The 22,414-nt window shown below is 41.7% G+C and overlaps 1 protein-coding gene across 2 annotated transcripts in view; it reads left to right on the top strand.

The window, feature by feature from the left end:
• The first annotated feature begins 712 nt into the window (after positions 1–712).
• The window catches only part of SLC16A12 (solute carrier family 16 member 12), a 36,424-nt gene continuing 14,722 nt past the window's right edge, over positions 713–22,414 (top strand). Inside the window, exon 1 of one of the 2 annotated variants that reach the window (XM_086752598.1) lies at positions 713–866. The gene's annotated coding sequence lies outside the window, so the exon portion shown is untranslated. Of the gene's footprint in view, positions 867–20,272; positions 20,330–22,414 lie in introns of those variants that run through there. The other variant, XM_086752599.1, reaches the window with a different exon arrangement.

Raw genomic sequence — 22,414 nt, 5'->3', positions numbered from 1 at the left:
TATCTTTGTTCTCATGGAAAGTGTCACAGGATGTTTAATGTCCCTTCTGAGCAAAGACCTGCTGTTTTCCAGATCTTGTCTGAAAACCCATGCAGTATTCAGCAGGCCACTTAGTTTATCTTCCTTGGATAAACAAAAGACTGCTGGAATTTGAAATTTGTTCCAAGAGTCTAGGGTCCACAGCCTGCTGAAATCTCAGCGTCCTTCCCCGGCCTGGGCTTTTGAACTGAGACTAAAAATTTGAAGACTAGCAACAGCAGCACGACTCCTGAGGGTGCACAGGGCACGCAAGGCGGGCATGTGTGACAGAGGGCCATCCGTGTGTGCAAGTTCGGGCATTATTTCCTCTCCTGAGCTTTTGGAACAGTTTAAAAATACCTTCTGAAATGCTTGAGAGCACTGATCCAGAAATCCCAGAACAGGCTTTGCCTTGATGGGGGAAAAAAAGAAAAACAACACAAACCCAAACCTCTTAATGCGATGAAAGTCCCCGTGGCACCGCCGAGACGCCCTTTTCACCTTGGTGAAGGTACCAGCGGGGGCGATTCCCGGTCCCTCTGACGGAGCCGAGCGGCGGTAAGGGGGAGCGCCCCGAGCAGCCCCCGCGTCCGGCTGTCGGGGGGCGGCAGGAGGAGGGGACCAGCTGCCGCGGCCGGTGTCCGTCTGCTCGCCAACCCCGAGCTGGGCGACCAAGGCGGCCGGGGGCGCACCCGACGGCGCGGGGATGAGCCCCGCTGCTGCCCTCCCCGCCGCCTCGCCCGGGCGCTGCGGGACCCGCGGGGCAGAGCCCGGTCCCCCCCGCCCCCGGAGGGGCAGAGCCCACTGACCGGCCCCGCTCCTCCCGCCGCGGGGGCTGCAGCCGGCAGGTACCGGGCTGGGGGCAGGGGGTGGGGGGCAAGCCGGGGGAGTGCGCTGGGTTTGGGGGGGCAGGGGGAGCGCGGCGGATTGCAGCACTGCTGCGGGGCTCCGGCTGGGTCGCTTTCGTGCCCTGCTTGCGTCGTGGAGCCTAGAACTGCAGAAACGTTAAAAAAAAAAATTCGAAAGCGTAAACCCTACTGTTAAATTTAAAAACTGCATATATGTGCGTACATATGTATAAGCTGTTGGTTGGATGAAATGCAAGTCGGGTAATTAGAGAATAAACAGCGTTTCAAGTTTCTAGATGGTATGAAAAAAAAAAAATTTTTTTTTTTTTTTTTCTATTGCATAAGCCAAAAAACCATACCTGTTCGGAGAGGTCTGTTAGAGGTGGCAGTGCCAGGCTTTGCTGTATGGGCCGTGTTCGCGTGCCCAGGGACCCTCCCGGCTCTTCCCACCATCACTCGCACAGGCTGTGGCCCTGTGTGTCTGCGAGTGGGGACAAACTCCAAAAAAAGGCTCCGAAAACGGAGGCGCAGGCTGCTGGGCAACGGGCTGGCAGAGCTGGTCTGTGGTCTTCCACAGGAGTAGTAAGCTGCCGAAGTGGCTGATCGCGGTGATCCTTGTGCTGAACAGCCTTGGTGCTTCCTCTGGGATATCAACGTAATTAATCTCCAGGAGAATACGGAGTCCCTTGCAGGACTTAACCAGGTGTGCAATCACAGACTTAAGCCAGGTGCTATTGTAGGCATGCATCTCGCAGGAAATGTGCTCACAGTCAGGCTGACTAAGTTCAGGAAACCGTTCAATGAAAAAAAAAAAAAAAAGCTAAAAGATAAAATGAAGAGGATCCTTATTTTGAACTTTCTGATAATTTGCCACTCATTTATTGAAGTGTTCTGTTTAATATCTCTAGGGGTAAGTTGTTAATTAGGTGTTTGGGATGAATTTGGGTTTGCATGATAGCCTTTTGACTGACTTGATTTCATGAAGGTAACAAACTGGTTGGGGTAGCTGAGTCTGTCTCTTGTTCTGAGTCCACTCCTGCAGTGGCAGTGAGGAAACGTCTCCGATAATGCTGGGAACTTTGAGGACAACATGAAACTTAATGAAGTGAAACAGGATTGCATTTTGCTCAGAGTGATTCTGTCATGCCTCAGGGCTGTATTATTACTCACCTCAAATCATTAGCCATTTCTGTCTTTTCACGTGAATTTCTTCAGCTATATAATGCTCATTATTTTATTTGCTTTTTGTTTTATATTTTTTCACTTGCATCATATTTAATTTTCACTTCTCCACCTTTTGCAACAGTGTAACAGAAGCTGTATTTTAATGGCAGGTTTCTTCAGGGCTTGTCTTAGGGGTTTCCATGCTAACACCTTTAAAATTCAATCATTAACTTTTGCCTTAAACTCAAGTTAGAAAGTGACGATGAAAGACACTGTAACACAGTGTGTAGCTTTATTTTACAAAGCTTTATCAGAATTTATTTACTTGATATGTAAAGAGAAGAAACCTCAGAAACCTTCTTTGCCCCTACCTTGCGTGTTCACTTCAGGCAGAAGCTGTATCTGGTTTACCCCACTGGTGGCTTGCTGCAGCAGATCTCGGGATTTGCTGTGTTGGTTCCTGCCCACCACTGCGAGGAAGGGGACAAGGAGACCCCCAGGGATCCCTTCCAGATCTGTATTCCCAGGCCAAGATCCTACAGACCAAGCACAGGAGGGGAAGATTTTTCAGATGTTTTGATGCAAGCACAATTGCTTCCTCGGAGAGAAATTTGGCATGCCTTTCCGTAGACAACGGGGCTTGCGTAAGCAGCCCCCTGCCACCCTCAGAGCTGTACTCATACAGCCATTTTGGGGGCTGGTGGTGAACTGCATCGAGGAACTCCCACCGGTTCAAAAGCTGCTTTTCTCCTTCAGTTATCAATTATTTTTAACTCTGACCTGTCTGACTGTGTGGCTGCTGTCTCAGGGCTGCGAAGGTGGCACGGGAGGAGGGAACGCGTGGCAGGAAGCAGGAGGTAAGGGCTGTTTCTGTTGGCATTGCTGCTGCCAAAAGAAGTAATTACTTATCAAATTGTGGTCAGTAGTAGATGACGTGGTTATGGCAGTTGCTTGGAAAATGTCGCTGAATGCTCAGATATCTTAACGCAGTTGTGTGCACGTGCAATCGGCTGTATACATGGATCCTGTGTTTCTGTTGCCATGAGTTTTCACCTCATGATTTCACTTTTGTGATGTACAGCTATGTGTTTGCATAACTTCAGGATACATTTCCTGTACTATTCTCTTGCAGTATAAGGGTTTCAAAAGTCTGTTTTTGTAGAAAATAGACCTAGGTACTATAAGGGTATGAGTTTATTTATCAGATTATATTCAACTGGATAGGTGGATGCCTAAAATTCTAAAAGGGACAATTAAATCACCCCTAAGAGGGTGCCTCCAATTCTAGAGAGTGTAATTGTCACCTATATGCAATTTACTCTTTTACATATAATGTTAAATATACTTTTGAATGTAGGGTGGACCTGCTGTTAAATTCTGAACGGCAGAAGTGATTAGGCAAATAGCACTGTTTTAATTGATGTGGTGACACTGAAAAGTCAGTGGAGCGTAAGCTCTCTATAATCTGCTATAACTTATTTCAGTCTGGAGAGCATTGATGCTTTTGTGCATTGTTTTAGGACTTGTTCTCATTCTTACTTTAGACACTTTGTTTCTCTGTCATGATCCTATTGTAGCCAGTAAGAAAACACTTTAAGCACATCAACTTCTGTGTCATAGGTGTGCATATTTAGAGAATGATGGTACTATTTCTTGTTCATAGAACTTGAAGGAATAATTACTTGCTATTACAGTCTTTATTCAACAGAGAAAAAAAAAATTAGCATTTTTTTTTCATCTAAGATAAACCAAGAAACTGTATTAGAGTTAAGAAAAATGTTACCTTTACTCTTTGTCTTCTGGTGGGTCAATAAAACTGCAGTCTGGATTATCTTCTTAGAGTCTCATGTAGATTTAGAAAAGCAATTTTTTTTTTAAGAGTCTTCATTTTATCCATTCTTTCTGAGAGGAAAGAGGTTTCTTGCCAGCGGCCTTATGAGAGCCAAATACATCTTTCATGGGCTATATTGTTGCCTGTATTAATTGACATATATTGATGTGTCTGTGAGCAGTAAAACTGTAAGCTACAGCTTGCCTGCAGGCGGTAGGCTCCCAGCCTGTGGGATGGAGAAATTTGCAAAGGTGCAATCCTTTAAAACCAAAATCGAAGACATATAGGCTAATCACTCAATTTTTCTTCCCTGAAGAAGATCCTTTCTCTTCAGCTTGTTGAACTGCAAAGATAGCTTTCTTCTCTGGAAGCTGTCTGCACTTGCCGTGATGTGGTAAGTGGGACAGCTGTTGCCAATAAGACTGCGTACCAGTTCAGCTGCTCTGAATGAAGATACCTGGATGGAAACTGTCTTTTTCTGGATTGTCTCTTGGTCTCTCCTAGGCTTGTAGGATGCTGGATGTAACTACAGGCAGGGCAAGCTATGATCTTCTGAGAACAAAATCTTTGGAGATAAGGTCCTGCACCCCTCTGCTTTTGGAAGAAGCATTCTCTGTTCTCAGTACTGGAGGGTGGGATGGTGCTGTATGCCCAGCTGCTCTGTGACCCTGTCTGGCAGGGTCATAGACACTGTGGTTGTACAGACGAGGATCCCGCAGAATGCACACATAGCCAGGAGGCACATGCAGTATCTTTCCTTTCACTGTAAAGGCAAAATCCATCACTTTTGTCTCTGCAGCATTTGAAGCTATGTAGGCCCCCAAGGCAACAGATCATCACTTCAGCAGCAAAATAACTTGTTCAGTGGTAAGATTAGCCAGCAATTTGTGGCAGACTTCTCCAGAGCTGCGGCAGCTGGGAATTTTGGAACTAACTCGAAGGAATGAGACAATATATTTTATTAGTGAGTTAGCATGAGCTTAGTCTTCATTAGTAAAACTCTATCAGTTACTTTGCATACAATACAAAACCCATTGAATAGTTGTTTTTCAGTTGCAGTTCAGTGTTGGAGTGTTGCAGGTTATCCACAAAGCAGGATATTCCTGCTGCTTTTGCTTGGGACTTGAAACAAATGAAGCAGCACCTTTTGTTGTTGTTTGTTTTACATGTCATAAGTGTAAGCTGGGTAAAGCTATTTAAGTGACTAGAGTTAGAATTAATGTAAAAATACTACATCTGAGATAAACTGGCCTCCTTTTACTATTAAACGTTATTTTCTTTAACTGTTCTGGTTGTCACAAGAATCTATTCAGTTTCTGGGGAATATTATCCTTGAATGCTTTTTGAATGGTAAGTACATTAAGTTGCTGTCAGAGAATTGTCATAACAGTGTCCAGAAATAATGGTAATATGCAGGCCTGGGCCATATGTGGATATTTAGTTATAATGTACATTATTGTTCTTTTAACTCATTAGGGAGAATTAATTTGTCACCCTTTTCTTTCCAACTCTGCCAATTTTTTTTGTGTGATCAGGGAGGGACTGGGAATGATAAATTTTCCTTCTGCTAGATGAGAGCTGGCCTGTGCTTGTTAAGATAAATGCCTGTTCTGGTCTTGACACTTGGTGATACCATCAAAATTATATCCATAGCTTGCCAAGAGATATGAGCAAAATTCTGGGGTTCTCCAGCTATCTCAGTTAGCCAGTGTCCTTGCCTACACACACCATTTATACTCCATTTCTTCTGGGGTAACAGTGTACCTAATGTTTGGAAGCTTCTATTGAATTCATTTGAAGTATTAGGTAAGAGTGCAGATGAAAATACGATAAAAGAAATTTCAGTTCTTGATTGCAAAGTTGGAAGAAAACTTCCAGGTAGGAGACAAATAGGAGAAGAAAACATTGTCTTCAGATATTTAAAAAAAATGAAGGGTGTTTCCCAGTCATTGCAGAAGATCCTAAAGGCAGATTTTTAGTACAAGAACTGAGAAGATGTTTTAGCCAACAACAACCAAACTCCTGTGTCCCCTTTCCTCAATAGGACCTGAAACTTGTTTTGCAGTTGGGAATTTAACTCCTCATCCTCAGTACTCAGCAGCACAATGCTGACTTCTTTCTCTCCCTTTGCTCAAGATAGAATCACTCTTGTCTTTCACTTTTTCTTTTTTTTTCTTTTCTTTTCTTTCTTTTTTTTTTTTTTAATTCAAAGCTTGCTTCCTTCCTTCCTGCAGTTTCTGGATTTTTCCCAATGCGGATGTGAAGACTCACATTTCCCTGATGTGAAATGCAAATGTGGGAAGTGGGCTCTTTCCCGTGCCTCTCTAGGGGTTTCTCAGAGTCTGTGGTACTTAATTAATGTGTCCCTCCTAATTCAAATGATTTTCCTGCCAGCCACAGTGTTTTGGGTCTGTTACAGTACTTAAGTCGTATCTTAGTGTTCATTGTACACACATCTTAAACTGGGTTGGCTTTGAGAGCTTCTTAAAAACCACACAAAACTTCTTAATTTAGTCCATTGAGATAGGCAAATACCACCTCCTGCTGTCTGTTTTAGGGTTTATCTCACAAAGTTGTCATGTTTAACAATCTCAAGCTCCTTCAACAGAGGAGTGTCTGGAGCTTGTTCAGGCAACGTGCTGGTTGGTGCACAGTTGAGAAGCTGGTAGTCCAGGGCTGCACGCTGCTTGTCCATGGTGACTGTCCCAGCTCCTCACTGCTCTGTCTTCATTTGCGGATACTGCAATGGACTATGTGATCCCACACGAAATTGTATATATTACTCGTATGCTTTTCCCAAGGTACTTGGATTGGTAATTTCTTGGCTTTGTGTTTGTTCCTCTCCTTTGGAGGCCCCTGTAATCAACCCTTCAAGCTCATCACCTCTATTTCTCCACAAAAGTCACTAAAAGAACAGGGAAAGGAAGAGCTGAATTAAGAGTCAAAACCAAAATTGTTCCACTTCCCAGGCATGTGCCAGCTTCACATTTCTGTCACTGAAATGCTGTACCCAGTCCCTCAGCTGCTGAGGTTGAAATTTCCTGGCCCAGGGGCATCACAATCAGCCTTGCCTATACCGATGTGGCTCAGCATCAATGTTCAATAAATATCCATCGTTGGTTTTAAAATGCTTTGCAGTGCTGGCTTGGGGAGCACTGCCTTTTTCATCATATGGGCTAATTTTTGAGTTGGTGCTTAAGGAATCGATTTGATGGGATATTCCCATTTGAATGTGCTGATATTGTTATATTTCTCATCAGAGGCAGCTGTTCATTTTTTAGAGAAAGAAACTTTTCCTGTAGTTCACACTCTTTTTTTTTTTTCTAAAGCATTGCAGCCTTCTAGATGAGGTCCCATCAGTTTGGATAACAAACCACAGCCCATCTCTTCTCACCACGATCACGTCCTGTGCTGCAACCTGTTCCTGGAGAGTTCTCTGCCTATTGACTGTATCTGTTGGCAACCCTGCTTTCATGCAAACATTCCCTAAAATTACACTTTTTTTTTTCCATAAAAGCTTGAAAGTTACGCTATCTGACCTGCTTAATCTAAAAAAACCAACACTACTTGTTTTGGATAAAAGCCATAGACATATGGGAAGCTTCTTCATAAAGTACCCTCTGCCTGTTGACTCAGTTTTTTCTCTTTGTTAAACTTCTACAATAGTGTTTCTTTACTTAATTGGTGTGAATGGTCCTTGGGACAGCTCTAGCATAATACCTGCAGTAGCAAGCAAAAGTGCCTTTTTTGAAGGTACTGATAAAATTTCTCCTGTGGACAGAGAGAATATTGAAATGGAAATCAGCTGAGCAAGAAGAGCCAGCTGAGAGGAGCAGGAGTTCCCCTCTTGAAGGGACTGAGTTAATATGGAGACCAAGTAATTTCTCTATTTGAGCGATACTAGTGCTGTGCTCCAGTAGCATCTGAAGCTTTTTGCATAAAAGCTGTTTTCATTATTCAGTATTGAAACAATATATTCTACTTCCTTTTCTAAAACTCTTCAGACTATTTCTCTGTGCATCTGATATTTTGTGTAAAAAAGTGGCCCAAATATTTAATTTGGGAAATGCAGCTGCCATAAAATACAACTTGATGACAGCAGAGAAATTTGCACTGGATTAAGAACGTACTGAATGTGGCATCACAGCCGATCACAGAGGGCCCTCAAACTCCCAGCAAAAATACACAATTTGTGTCATTATGTATTAAAGCATTTGACTTCCACCCTAAATATGTGAAAATTTCAGCAGTCAAAACAGGATGTAATTGGAAAACAATTAAATTGGTCAAATTTCACTTTAATTTTTTGCAAATTGGCTGCAATGCAAATTGGCAGGGCAAAAAAAGCTTTGTAGGAGAGGCATCCCTGTGCATCCCAGCCAGAGCTGGCTTCCTGTGGAAGTGAACACTGCTATTTCTGTACCCCATTCAGTGGTGCACAGAACAGATCCCAAGCTTGGAACAGTTACCATTTTGGTTTGCTTAGGGATCCAGATACAGAGCATGTAGGGCAGTAGAGCAAGGCACTGCAAGAGAGAATGGGAAATTTAGGATGAATTGTGACTCATCCCCTGCCCGATCCACCATCCTCTGCTCTTCATGAAGCCAGTGTTTCATCTCCTTCTTGTTTGTGGTCAGAGTTTGTTCTATCAGTGTCCACTTAACTTAGCCTGATGGCGTAGTATGTTGGAAAGAATAAACGGAATTATCCCACACAGCTAGTTTATTCTTAATAAAGTTAATTACTCTGGAGAGTAATCTCCACAGAGTTGCAGCTCATATCACGTAATTCTGCCTTTTGCTTATGGTGCATGCCACAGAGAAACAACCCACACATGACTGATGGTAAAATGACACTTGTCCGAGTTTCCAAGTGCTGCTTGTTTGCCAGAAAGGGTGGGATAACAAAATACTTCAAATAAGAGTTCCTGCATAGGCATATTGACAGAGGTGTTTTGCAGAGGACTCCTTTAGTAGGCAACATTAGTCTTTTACTTTTAAATCTTGGGAGACAGTTGTGAAAACCTGGTACACAAATCTACTCCTTGGACAAACTCCTAGAAAATGTTAAAAGTTCATTTTATTGCTCCTAGAGCATATAGCAGGCATGCAAATGATGTTGTCAATATATCAGTGCCTCTGGAACAGGGAAGGACTATGCAGTTGGCACTGAAGCATTAAATAAAAATTGAGTGGGGAAAAAATAGAGGAGGTGAAGGTGGTGATAGGCAGGATAATGTGTGAAACAAGTGGAGTGTGTTTTAAGGCGGCTATGAAGGAGGAAAAGGAAATCAGCTGGCACTTGAGGGCTGATTAAAAGTTTTCTGGTTTTTTTTTTTTTTTCCTTCAGGTGAATTTGGAAGTTTGTAGTAATTTAAAATTTATCAAATGCAACCTGTCCTAATGTCAAATGCCTGCTCAAGAAGAAAAATGATCCAATGATGCAGGACTTGGAGCAAGCAGCAGAGCTTTGTTCAGGAAGGTTCATAGGCAGACATCGCTAGCAACATCTTTCAGGTGTTTTTCAGGCTACCAACACAGTAGGTGTTAAGTAACAGGTGTTACTTAACTGGAAATGGAAACTTAGCTCAGTGAGAGATCCCTTAGCTGAGAAATAGATACTAATTTAATTTGAGACTAATTTTTCTTGATCGGTTTTAACATGAGATCAACGTTATCCTTTTGTTACTATGGTGTCAATGAATTTCCGGGTGAGCCAACAGTTCCCTGTAACAAGTGTTCTTTGGGATATTCCAGATTACTCTTTCAGGTAATTCAGAAGATGCAATTTAGCTAATGCTATCATAATAGTTATAGTTTAAAACCTAAATTGAGTGAATTTCCATTGTAAATAGATGTTATTAAAAAAAAAAAATCACTAGAGCCTGTACTCTTGCATGGAAAAAAATTAGTTTCACCTAGAGAAGACTTTAAGGAATGTCATCCTGTGTATTAATATATAAACATTGTTTTTAGACACAATTTTTGTTGTCTGATCATTCTTGAGCTATTTTTGTTTCTTTTGTCATCCATGTAATAAGCTGTTTAAAGTGAAACTGATCCCACTAAAAGGATTACTGATTATGGGATCTAGTAAAGGGACAATTACAAGGTTGGCTGGAATAACAGGATAAGAGGATAACTGTTGAGTCCTCCTTTTAAGTCTCTTGTTTTTTGGTTCCCAAGTTGACAGGTGGTGTGACTTTGACAAAATGATACTCATACTCATTTGACCATCCAATCTGGACAACTGGCAAATGCATTTCTTCATGTTGGCTTCTTGACCAGTAACGTCAATAAGGTAGCTGAGGCAGAGGAGCCAGGACTACTATTTTTTACAAAACTTTCTTGTAACTCCTGTGGGAGCATGGTACCAGGTTGAAAGCCTATACTTATTTCTACAATCTTTTCCTGAATTTCTTAGACAGATGTTTGTTTTTATTAACTTTCTAATGCAGTGGTTCAAGATGCTGTGATAAATGGCCTGCAGTCGGTCTGTAGGATCACACGAAGCAGCAGACCCTGCATAGTTTGCTTCTGAAGTGTTTCCATTTGCGAGCTTGCTGATAGGAGTGTTTGGGTGTTTTACGGGAGACTTGTCAGGCTGGGCTGGTTCTGTGGCTGTAAAAGCTCTGCTGCTCTCAGCAGCTGTAATTAGGACTGGGTTTAAGAGGAAGAAGAGATGGAGCATTCTTATAAATTCTTTTATGACCTGTTCTTAAGTAAATCTCTAGGGTTTTTTTCTTAGATAGCATCAGTCTCTTTCTCTCTTTTTTCCTTTTTCAAGTCCTTTAAAATGTCACCGTTTATGGGCTCTCTTATCATTGCTGTCTAACATTCAACAAGATGACTCTCTAACATTTTGCCTTGCTGCTCTGTGTGGGCTCTTTTCCTCTTTCTTTTATAGCTGTCTGCCTTTTCAGTGTAGCTGTTGAAGAGAAAAGACAAATGTGATACAATCTGGGGAAAGTGGATTCCTGGCTTTCTACATACTGTCTCATTACTCCTAATGTAACTCCAACGTCTCCTCTGTAAAATTCCTGCCTTCCCTACTTATGGGTTAGTTTTCCTGCCAGAGGCACCCTTAGGTCCTTTGCTGCAGAGTCCTTGGTCTGGTGCTTTTTATGATTTAAGATAATCTTGTGCTTCTTGCGGTCAGCTATTTTTTCAGGCATTCTCTCCAATTAAATCTCTGTTCCTTAAATGAACATGGGCATGTTTGAACACTTACTGTAGTATTCTGCTTGCTGACAGTTGTGTGTGTCTATGGAGCCAAGAGGATACACGCTGAGGAGCTGTATGGGAACAGCAGAGAAAATGAAAATTAACTTTTAAAGAATTAAAATAGCCAGAAATCTGGAGAGCAAAGGTAAAACATACTTAATAGGACAGGCTAATTTTTTTTAATGTTTCACTTACCAAAACAAAGATATTCTCTATGGAGAGAAATGTTCTTTAACAGAAAACTGAGAAACTCTATTTCTGGGCTGCAATACTAATTAGCCGAAGTACACCCACAAGTAGCATGGAAAGTTCCTGCTGATCGTTCCTGAAAATGATGTAATCGAGCAGCTGCACCAGTATTCACTCAGCAGAGGGGACCTGAGGCACTTTTCTCAAAGCTTTAAAGATTTCCTAAAAGTTAAAATAAGCTATTAAGCAAGGATCCAGCTGAAATATGGATGGCTTGGTGAGGCTGAATGGAAGACTGATCATGAAGAATGTGCTGGTCTGCGCCAGATGCGCTGGGTGTTAACTCTCAGTGTGTGATTTCACTGAGAGAAGCTACTACTTGTGAGTAGATGCATGTTTTCACTATGTGCATGCTGTCAAATACGTTCTTCCTGGGCAGAGATTTTTTTTTTTTTAATGTCATGCTAAGAGTTTTTCCTGTTCACCTCCATCTGCTTCCTTGTCTTTCATTTTAGCATTTGATGTTTCTTTCCCAGCTTAGTAGCTTCCCTGTTGTTGTTTTCCGAAGTTTTTGTGCAGTGACACACATATAAGGCCTCTTGTAGAGATGTGTTCATTGGTATGTACCTATGGCTGCATTATTTATATGTAATATGTGTAATACATGTAAAACGTATTACATTATGTTTTTTTAAATAGAGTATATGTGATATGTGCAATGATTTCTCAGAAATGCCTAAGCCTGTAAAGCAACATTCATCAGTAGTTGCTGCTGGAAGCCTGCTTCAGGAAACAGCAGACATCCTGGTTTTTTTGTCTTAAATTGTTATCTTTCTAGTATTTAGAGATTTTCCTTCCATTCCTGCTGGGGATTGTATTAATGCCCCATTGTATAGACCATCATTATATATTATTGTTATTAAATGCAAAATTAATCATAGAGTCATAGAATGGTTAGGGTTGGAAGGGACCTTTAAAAGCCATCTAGTCAAACCCCCCTGCAAGGAGCAGGGACATCTCCAACCAGATCAGGTTGCTCAGAGCCTCATCCAACCTGGCCTTGAACGTTTCCAGGGATGGGACATCCACCACCTCTCTGGGCAACCTGTTCCAGTGTTCCACCACCCTCATTGTAAAATTTTTTTCCTAATATCTAATCTAAATCCACCTCCCTCTATTTTAAAACCTTTACCCATCGTCCTATCACAACAGGCCCTGCTGAAGAGTCTCTCCCCATCTTTCCTGTAGGCCCCATTGAGGTACTGGAAGACTGCTCTAAGGTCTCCCCAGAGCCTCCTCTTCTCCAGGCTGAACAGCCCCAACTCTCTCAGCCTGTCCTCATACGATAGGCGCTTCAGCCCTTTTACCCTCTTCGTCGCCCTCCTCTGGACCCTCTCCAACTGGTCCATGTCCTTCTTATGTTGGGGGCATGGCCATCTTAATTTTACAGAGTTCAAGGTTTTAGCTGAAAACCTCCCAAGAAAAATAATGGTCGCAGTGACAGTTTGCTATCATGTGGTACATGTTGTCCATTAGAAAAGCACATACGGCATTAACTATCCTAATAGCTTTGTTTCAGAACATAAGCTTGTGTGAATGAAAGGAAATAACCTGCCTTGCCTTTCCACACCTGATTAGTTTTTGCAAAGAAATCTTGCATATTGGAGGAAGAATTGACACTAACAGCAGCCCTAGAACATCAGATAAATAGAGGCAATCTTCTGGATAGCTTATTCTGTAGGTACAGAATACTCTAAAACAGTCATCTCCTGTCCCTTTAGAAAGCACTTGTGTAAGATGCATATATTGAAAATTAATAATGAAAAGTATTTTTCCATATGAATTGTTAAAAACCTGACAATGGTGCTCAGGCTCTGAACACTTCAAGAACAGGGGAAAAAGATGTCTTTAAGTGCCGTTCCTCGTTTTACTAAAAACCAGCCAGGAACCTCAAGGACATTATAAACTAAATCAGTTTTGCCTAACTTGAATGAAGCTTTTTCATAAATGGAAGGGCTGAAAAGATGACAACTGCAAAAGAGCTCAAAGCACATTTTCCATAAGCATGTCACTGAGATTTCTAGGTGAGGGCTTATCAGTTTCCCATGGTCCTGCCTCCCGCTTTCTTGGCTTCCCCTCTGTTAATGAGTGTCTGAGCACCGGATGGCAGCTCTCCCAGGACACCACAGAGCGCTTGCCAGCACTTCCCCAGGCTGTGACCCTCCACCAGGGAAGTATGCTGGAACCCGTGTCCGTCTGCATTGGTTTCTTATCAGAGACGAGACATAAAAGCTGGCAGCAACGACAGCTTTTGGATTGCCTGTACTTCCAGGTGTGTGCAGGAAGATGTGTCTCCATAGTCATCAGCCCCTTGGTTTTATCCAGGCACAGCTGCGATGTTGGTGCCTGAGCATTCCTGGGTTGCCTGAAAACATCCCAATTTTCTCTGGAGGAATCAGAAAAGCATTTGCTTGGTATCTCCTTTACCAGGTTGTCTGCAGCAAACATAAGAGAGGTTGATTTTTGGATCCTTGTCACCAAAGTAGAATCTGAGGTGCAGAATCTGTAAAAGAAGGGGAGAGCAGTGATTTCCATAGACTGTGTAGTGGTCTCAGAAGAAATGTCATATTCCCACGTGTTCCATGGCAGCTTTGCAGTTGTATTCTTTATCAGGACAAGATTTTCCTGAAGATGGAAAAACAAATATACTAGGTGTAGGAAAAGTGTCAGCTGAAGATCATTTTGAATAAAAACCTTTTTCAGAATTTCCAAACAGTTATGGATATATGTTGATATTTCTTTAAGGATATAATGGGATATTAATAAGCACCTGATGACTCAGAAAATGTTTGGACTATCACATATTTAAGTTTAATCATAAATGAGAACTGATTGATTGACAAAATGTTTAGTCATCATTAATGACAGGTCATAAATCTCAAAAGTAACAGATAAATGCAATGTAATTATAAATCGGTAAACATATAGGTAGCTCTGTAAACAAACAAACCTTCCACAACTATTGCCTACCCACCCTGTGTTAAAAGTAACTATTAGAAATAAATATTAGAAATATTAGGAAAACGTAGAAATATTTAAAAATTTAGAGGTACTAGAAAAACAATAAGCATCAGACAATTCTGACATTATCTTATGCTCTCAATATATATCAATATGTCATCAGCAACCCCTCAATACCAAAAATTCTGAAACATTGTCTTGGAAGTCTTTCTGTATAATTGCAGTTGTTGAACAGCAAAGACTGACTGTTTCCTCCCCAAAAGCTTTCCTGTAACATTTTTGGCTATTCTCACTTATTTGTAGGAGGGCGAAAGAAAGGTGTTAAAATGGAGACAGTGATGGTACCATGTCCCTGCCCTCAGCAGCGTGGCTGTGGGCTATCAGTTAGTCAATTAGCAGCATTCTGCTTTCAGGGAGAAAATACCAGTTTGATGGAACACGTGTGACCGTAACCTTACTAAGGATGCGCACAATGACAGGCTCAGCTCAGATTGCAGTAACAGCCGCGTACTCAAGGCGAGTAGCTGAACCCTTTGTTATTTTCATCACAGTGAAAAGCAAAACGGTGAGCACTGCACTTGCTAGTTTAAAAACCTCTCAGAACGTCAATCAAAAATGCGCATTTCCAGCTGGGATTAAGTAGGCTAAAGTCAAGCTTTCTGTGCAAAGAAGTTTTCCTACAAAACTATTCCTTTATATTTTTTTTTTACCCTCTATAGTTAATCTGCATTATTTAAGGACTAACCTAACAAGAAACTATGTTAAAGGGTCAAAAGTTTTCCATTATAATTTGCTTAACCTCTTGCTGTAACCCTTCTGTCAGGCTGTTTTTTTTTTCTGTTAGCCCCATACAATGGTTTCCAGAGAAAAGGGAAATTCACAGCACATTTTTCATCTGAGTGCTACCAACTCAGCAAACAGTAACTGCTTCTGCTGGGGCTCTAGCCATGCCATTTGGTTTAGCAATTTCTGGCAAATTTGACAAATTAAGGAGCCAGTGTTGCAAAGCGATCATTGTGAGAGGCCAGCGTGGCTCTTCCTTTCCCAGCGACACGCTTCTTGGTGGGGGAGCAACTAATGGATGTTGTGCTGCTCTATGACCTTTACTTTTTACCATCTTTTCCAAGTTTCTGCTCTGAATACTTTTGCTTTTGCGTAAAAGGGAGTTTTCTCATTTCCTGCCCCTCTTTTGCGCCACCCCACTCACCTCTGCCCCTCCCTGGCAGCTCCCTTCTCTACCAGCTGGTTAATGCCCCTTTGGTTTCCACATTGCTTCTCCTGTTCCACATCTATGCTCTGTCCAGTCTGTCCTCTTCAACAGACATCTCCCTCCCTCATACGCACAACCTGAAGCAAATGAAGAACATTTGCTGCTCAGCACATTGATGGGAGTTAATAAGCTGGGCTCTCATACGATTCATCGTCTCTATCTCAATATGTTTTGGATGGCAGGTAATACTTATTAGTTGTTTGTATGATGCCTAGCACTGTGACACCGGCTCTCTGATTCAAGTCCTGAAGTACTACTAGAATACAAACAGGTTATTAATGTTGCTTTTATTTTGTATCATAGGGAAACCCCTCCTTAGAAGTATAAAGGTGGTTACAGTTTTGCAGAGTAAGCCATCCAGATTTGTGTAGGTACATTGTAGATAAAATACTAGAAAAAGTTATTACAATCTGTCTCAGTACGCTTCTTGTGTTAGTGCTGTGATAGCAATTAAAAGGCAGGTTGGTTTTTGTTTGTTTGTTTTTAAATCTTTTTTTTTTACTTTGGTTCTGGTACAATTCCCTAAATGAACTTTCAGGTAAAAGTGGTTCTTGTTAACTGTTTGTAACAGAGTTGGAGAGGTACTGAATTTATGGAGGTCTGAGAAGTTGTTTGTGTATTCTGCTTATATAGATACACATAATCCTTGGATTTTCTGGCTTACACAAGGAAAATTTCAATGGACCAACCTGCCAGTCTTCTCAGAAAAACATACACTTGGGTTTTATCTAGCGGGTGGACAGAAACATCTTTAAGCAGAGAAGAAAGCTGAGGATACAGAGTAGCAGCCTTGAGATGCTCAGTGGAGTTATTTTTATTTAGTAACATAGGGCTGGAAAGGACCTCTTCAGTTGTTTTTAAACAAGTCAAAGTCATAATCATACAGCTCTTGACAAATGGCCTCTGCCGAATTAAAAAGAAGCTGTACTTTTTCAGTTAAATAGCTAACCCAGTGTGCAGAATGGGACAGCTCTTTATTGGAGAAAATTGATTAGAAATAGCCTTTGAATCCCAAGAGCTCTACAGAATTTAAGAGTCTTTACTTCCCATGTATTTAAGAACAACCTGGAATTTAGCTGCCTGCCAGACTGCTGCCTGTAGAGCCTACCATGATATGCAGTTGCTGCGAGCTGGCGGGGGGGAAAGCAAAAGGAGGCTGAAAAAGTGCCACTTCTTCACAATCCAATCCAGATGATAGAAGCTTCCGCAGCTGTCGGCGTCTTCTGTGCTCATATCAAATACTACATCCCACTTACACGAGCCGTACTGTATTTGATGAGATGTGGAAAATGAGTTAAGGGCTGGAAAGCCTCTGGGGACGGCACTGGTCAGTGGGGAAGGGAGATCCTTGACATCATGGAATTAGAGAAACCTGTGACAAGAAGGTAATTGGCTATTAATTGGTAATCAGTATTCTGCCAGTTTTCTGTCTTCCCTTTAACGTGCTACGTGGTTTAAGCTCATTTCTCTACTACAGATTGTTACAGATAAGGTCATCCTTAATCCTTTGAGACCTAAAACATCAACTCTTTCAAAACACATGAAATATTTTCATGTGTTTTTTAATGGTTTTAAAGGAGGAGGTAGATTTAGACTGGATATAAAGAAGAATTTTTTTTACAATGGGGGTGGTGGAACACTGGAACAGGTTGCCCAGGGAGGTGGCTGATGCTCCATCCCTGGAAACATTCAAGGCCAGGTTGGATGAGGCTCTGAGCAACCTGATTTGGTTGGAGATGTCCCTGCTCCTTGCAGAGGGGTTGAACTAGATGACCTTCAAAGGTCCCTTCCAACCCTAACTACTGTATGATTCTATGATTTAATCTTACACATTTCTTATGATTCATTGTCACGTAGCACATACAATGTTTCTCTTTGTTATCTAATATTTTTCTTTCTCGCTCCCCTTCTTCTATCCTTTGCTACTCATTTTGTGCCCTTTTTATTTTTTTTTTTATTCATAGGTCTTTTCTTCTGTTTTTGTTTTTATCAATTTTTGGTTTGTGGTTTTTTTTATATTAAAGATGCAGCACTCAGAGAAAAGGGAATGGAAAGTAAGAGGTTAACATGAATGAATGACTACAAATAATTAATGCTTGGTATGATCTTAAGGTTAAGAAAAGTGAAAAAGATAGAACTGTTCTAGAGCTACATGAATGGGGTAAATACAGAAAAATACTAAGACTGCCCTAAAGCTAGGTGCATAAGGTGGTAAATGTAGTAAATGCATGTGGTTCCATTACCTTCCACTCTGAGCATTAATGAATTTTCTCCAGCTATGCTTAAGCTGCTTTATACTTGTTCTTCATAAAATTCATCTGCACGAATGTTCTCAAAGTGACTTTGAAAGCTGTGTAGATTGTTGTTCACAAGAAAAACAGGGTTTAAATTCATTGCTGTGAATAAGCCTGTTCTGGGAGCGTGTCCTGGCCTTCTGGACACACTGTCACAAGTTTCTCTGGCCTCGCCTAACCCATCATCGCTGTGAAGGCAGCAAATGGTACGTGTGTGTGTGTATTTTACACTGATCCAGAAAGAAAATTCTACATAAGTCTCCTTCTCATTCTTCTGTTCTGTGCATCTCTGTATTATCAAACAGGTAAAGTAAGTGTGGATTCTGTGCTTATTTATGCCAGTATACATATTTGGGCCAGCTCCTTTGGGATAAACTGCACAAAATCCTTCCATACTGTTTTGAAAGAAATTGCAAAGGCATCTTAATGCACAGCCATTTTAATTTTGTGTAGCCAGGACAGCGCGAAGAAGCAGAAAGTAGTGGGACGAGACCCCCGGTACAGTCTGGGGCTGTGTTCTCCCACTGTGGGGCAGCTGCGATACAAACCTGACCTTGTGCCTGTTCCTCTGGCTGAAGCCATATCCTTCTACAAAATGGAGCATTTTCAAAAAACATCCAAACTGTTTGGTGGGTGACTTAGCACTTACTGAGATGATGGAGCTGCCCAGGTACATTAACGCTGTAAATGGAGCAGCAGGACAAGGTACAAACAAAGCAACCCCCTGGTCCTCAGGCAGGCTGGTGTGACTGTACCTGCTGTTCCTCCGTCCTTCATCACAGAAATGCTTTACACCTTCACTGCACACTGTTGTGATATCACTATTGAATCAATTTATTTAAAGAAGAAAATCTTTACGGTGGAAGGAGAGGCAGACAGAGCGGGCAGCGAGTGCTCTGCTGGCTGTGTGCCATTTTTTAAAAGGTCAGCGGCTCCCGTTGCTGTGCTGGCCAGTTGCTAGGCTGCCATGGATTTCTGCGCTCCTTTCCACGGCAAAAGGGACCTCGTGATGAGGTGCAAGGTTGTAACAGTGCCTTTTTAGTAACCTCACCCACTCCTTTCTGCTGGCTGAGCCGACCGAGCAAGGGAGGTGTTCTCAGGAGCAGTTGTTTTCTTCCCAGGGTTCTCAAAAACAGCTGCTGAAGTAACTGATAGGTTATTTATCCTGTCAAATTAAACCTAATGTATTAACTTGGGGAACAGAGTCACTGTATAATGAACTGTCAGGGCACACTGGGTAACAGAGGCTTTCTTAGGGATCAGCAGAATTTGTTGCCACCTTCACCCTGCTTACCTCTTCTTTGAACTCAAGGCAGAGGACGTTTATTTAATGCTTGAGTGAAATTTATCTAGCAAAGTGCAAAGCTCTTTCATGAGCTTTTCTTTTGGCCCTGCTTTCCTTCAGCAGGGTAAAGCAGCAGGAACTTTTCTGCACGTCTGAGATGTGTTATAACAGCAACCAGTGCCGCCGGTGGGGGTCAGGCCTTACAGTGCTAGAGGTGGAGCAGATATGCAATAAGAGTCTTATCCTGCATCGGAAAGGTTCAGAAAAAGATGCAATGTGAGAGCAAACCGAGGTAGTGCTAAGAAGGGGAGGACATGGTTGCTGAGACAAAGTATGTGCTTTCTGCCTGTTCGATTTCATTTGCAGAGTCCACAATCTGTACTATCCATGATACGGACAATTAGAAAACAGCACCAGGGTGTAAGCAAACGAAGTTTTCTGACCTCAGAATAAAATTGCCAGGATCTCATAATAAGGGTTTATTAGACATGTGCAGCAACAAGAAAGGTAATTATTTAATTTACCTATTAGTTAAGTGCCTGTGACAGGCATAGTACTCCCTGAAGAGAGCGTGAAGTCAATGAGATGAGGTTTGTGCTGATCCTACTATGAGGAGGTTGAGTGGCCCATTTCTATGTTGGCTGGGCATTTCTTATAATATTGTTGTTTTCGGTTGCTTGTAACCTCATTAAATGTTTGCCGTTCATGTGTACGTTGGTAGGCAGGGTTCTGTGAAAATAACAGTAAGTGATCATGTAACCAAATACCTAATCTATGTTTGCTTAGCCTGATATGTCATCAGATTCTTCCCAAGTACGTTAATGTACAGCTAAAATGCTAACTAGGGTCTCAGACCCAAACTTGTCTGGGAAGTTGGGCCGGAGATCTAGGCTGAGGTCCTGATACCCACCTATTGCTGCATATGCATTAAAATTAGTTACGGCTTCATATGTGTCTTAAAATTAGTTAGGGCTCTATATGTGGAGATTGTTGAGTCCCCTGAAAGATTTAGTGTATATTTCTGCTTATTGAAGGCTTACTGTTATCCTTTCTGGCATTCTCCACGCTTAATAATCAGAACTTGAAATGAAATCTTCATCCCTCCAGAAGGGGCAGTGAAAGATAGTGCTCAGATCCAAAATACGAAGCGCTGCCTTGCCAAGAGTCTGCGAAAGTGCTGCACAGGTACGTCCAAATGGCTCAGGATCTCTCTGATCTATCGTGCTTATGCAAACTCCACCAAACGGCATTACTTGTGCTTGCCAGGAAAATAATTTGAACCTTTATCAGTGCCCTGTTAATTCAGGTGGCTGTCATGGATTCTTATGGGCTACTCTATCATCCAGGCATTTGAATGTAACATATTAAACTTGCAATAATACAATAAATCCACCTTTGAGGCCCTCAGATGCAAAGTGTGGTGGCCACACAGTACAAAGCACTGGCGCTCTGCTTGTTCATGTGAATTTGGCAGGATGATGCAATGGGAGACTTTATTGCCAAATTGGGGTATAATCTTTTGGTACCACTCTGGCTTCATGCTAGATTGGATATCAGCTTTTTTAGTGGTGAAGTTAGATGCAGACACTCACAAAAGTGTTGAATTTTGTTTTCCATCTAAGTAGACAGGGATGTGGTGGTGGTTTGCATCAAATTGTACAATTTGATAATCTGGTCATTCACTGATCCAGCATGAAGAATCATGTAACCACGGCCTTAGCCATCAGTCAATTTGCTGACCCAGTATTTGCACACATTTAATAAGACAGTTGTTGCTTGGAACTATACAGAAGGGTTGCAAAATTGACCCTATTAGTTAAAAATAAAGAATCAGTAATTAGCTCATGTCAGCTTGCTCAAAATATAACATAAACCCTGCAAAACTGACTGTTGTCTGTATGGATTAAAGGCACGAGATGTACGATCTGCTCACAAATTAGCAGCGTGTGCTGGAAGGCAAATACAGAGTGAGTGCGTCAGGTGGTGAGTCCATGGATAAGTCTTCTGTATCATGTGCGCAGCATTCTCTAAATAACTTTGAACTGCAGGCATTTTCAGCCTCCCTCATAGATTTTGTGAATAATGATACACTTGCCTGTACACCTGGCATTAGCCAATCTGTTGTACCTTTTTTTCCTCAGTTTGTCTGTGTTTGTTTCAGAAAATAGTGGGGAGGGAAGGAGGGTGGGTACACACTGGCACTGCTGTATGTTTGTCCTGAAGCAAATAGTTAAGGTCAAAAAATGAACTTTGCCCTTCAAGCAAAACATCACAAGGCTTGTGAAGAGGCCAGTGATGTCCTTGGGTTCATATGGGCACCTGCAGAGGCTGCTCAGAAGGCTCTGTCAGCTGCATTGTCCTTTTTTTATTGTGTATTAGAAAGTTGTGTCAGAGCAGGCAAACTGTGCTTTCCAGTGCTTTCACTGATCTTTTATGTATGTAAGTCCTAGCAATGGAATATCTCAGAGATGAGGTTTGAAATCATAAACTCATTTGCATCTCATTTGCTTTGTGTGTTTTTTCTAATCAGCTGTAGTAATGAAGTTGTAAAGACCTCCTCCAGCTGGGACCCTTCAATTCACTTAGGAGTCTCTATGCATGAGATGCCAGGTCTGGTGGCTGCTTACAAAAGCTCTTGTAACCTCAGCCGTGAATTCTTGTTTGATCTTTGTGAGCTGCTATCACTATTCCTATGTAACCCAAACCATAGCTACCTCAGATGTCCTGTTTGAGATGTGGCCTATTCTTTACACAAAGAGTGAAGCATTTGTGTAATCAGGCAGAGAGGAGCACTGTGTATCTCTCCAAAGAGCCACGGAAGTGACAAGCAAGCCACGTCATTAAAGATTTTCTTTTTATCGTACCTGAGCACTCTTCTAGTTCATTAGTGCGGGCTATATTGTAATAGTGCTTCATGCTGCAGTGAAGATCCCTAATGTGCTGGACTCCAGATAAACACCAAGAATAACACAGATCTTGCAAAAAAATTTGTAGTGCAATTTAACTTACGAGGAAACAGATGTTTGTGACAATGGAGGAGAAGAGAATAATAAAGACAGCATTAGTACATGTTCTAACGTTTATCATGGGCATTGCTTTGGGCTCTGAATCATTAGAAAGCTTTATACAAATATTCACTTATAAATAACTATTAGCAAAGCCTATTATATGAAAAGAGAAAACAGGACAGTAATTTTTATTTGTAAATAGTATACAGCATTTTTGGCCTAAAGTAAAATGTGTGATAGCCAACAGATTGACTAGCACAGA

Source organism: Chlamydotis macqueenii, chromosome 7, assembly GCF_036417535.1.
Source record: "Chlamydotis macqueenii isolate bChlMac1 chromosome 7, bChlMac1.mat, whole genome shotgun sequence".
NCBI lineage: Eukaryota > Metazoa > Chordata > Aves > Otidiformes > Otididae > Chlamydotis > Chlamydotis macqueenii.
This window is presented reverse-complemented; position numbering and strand designations above follow the sequence as displayed.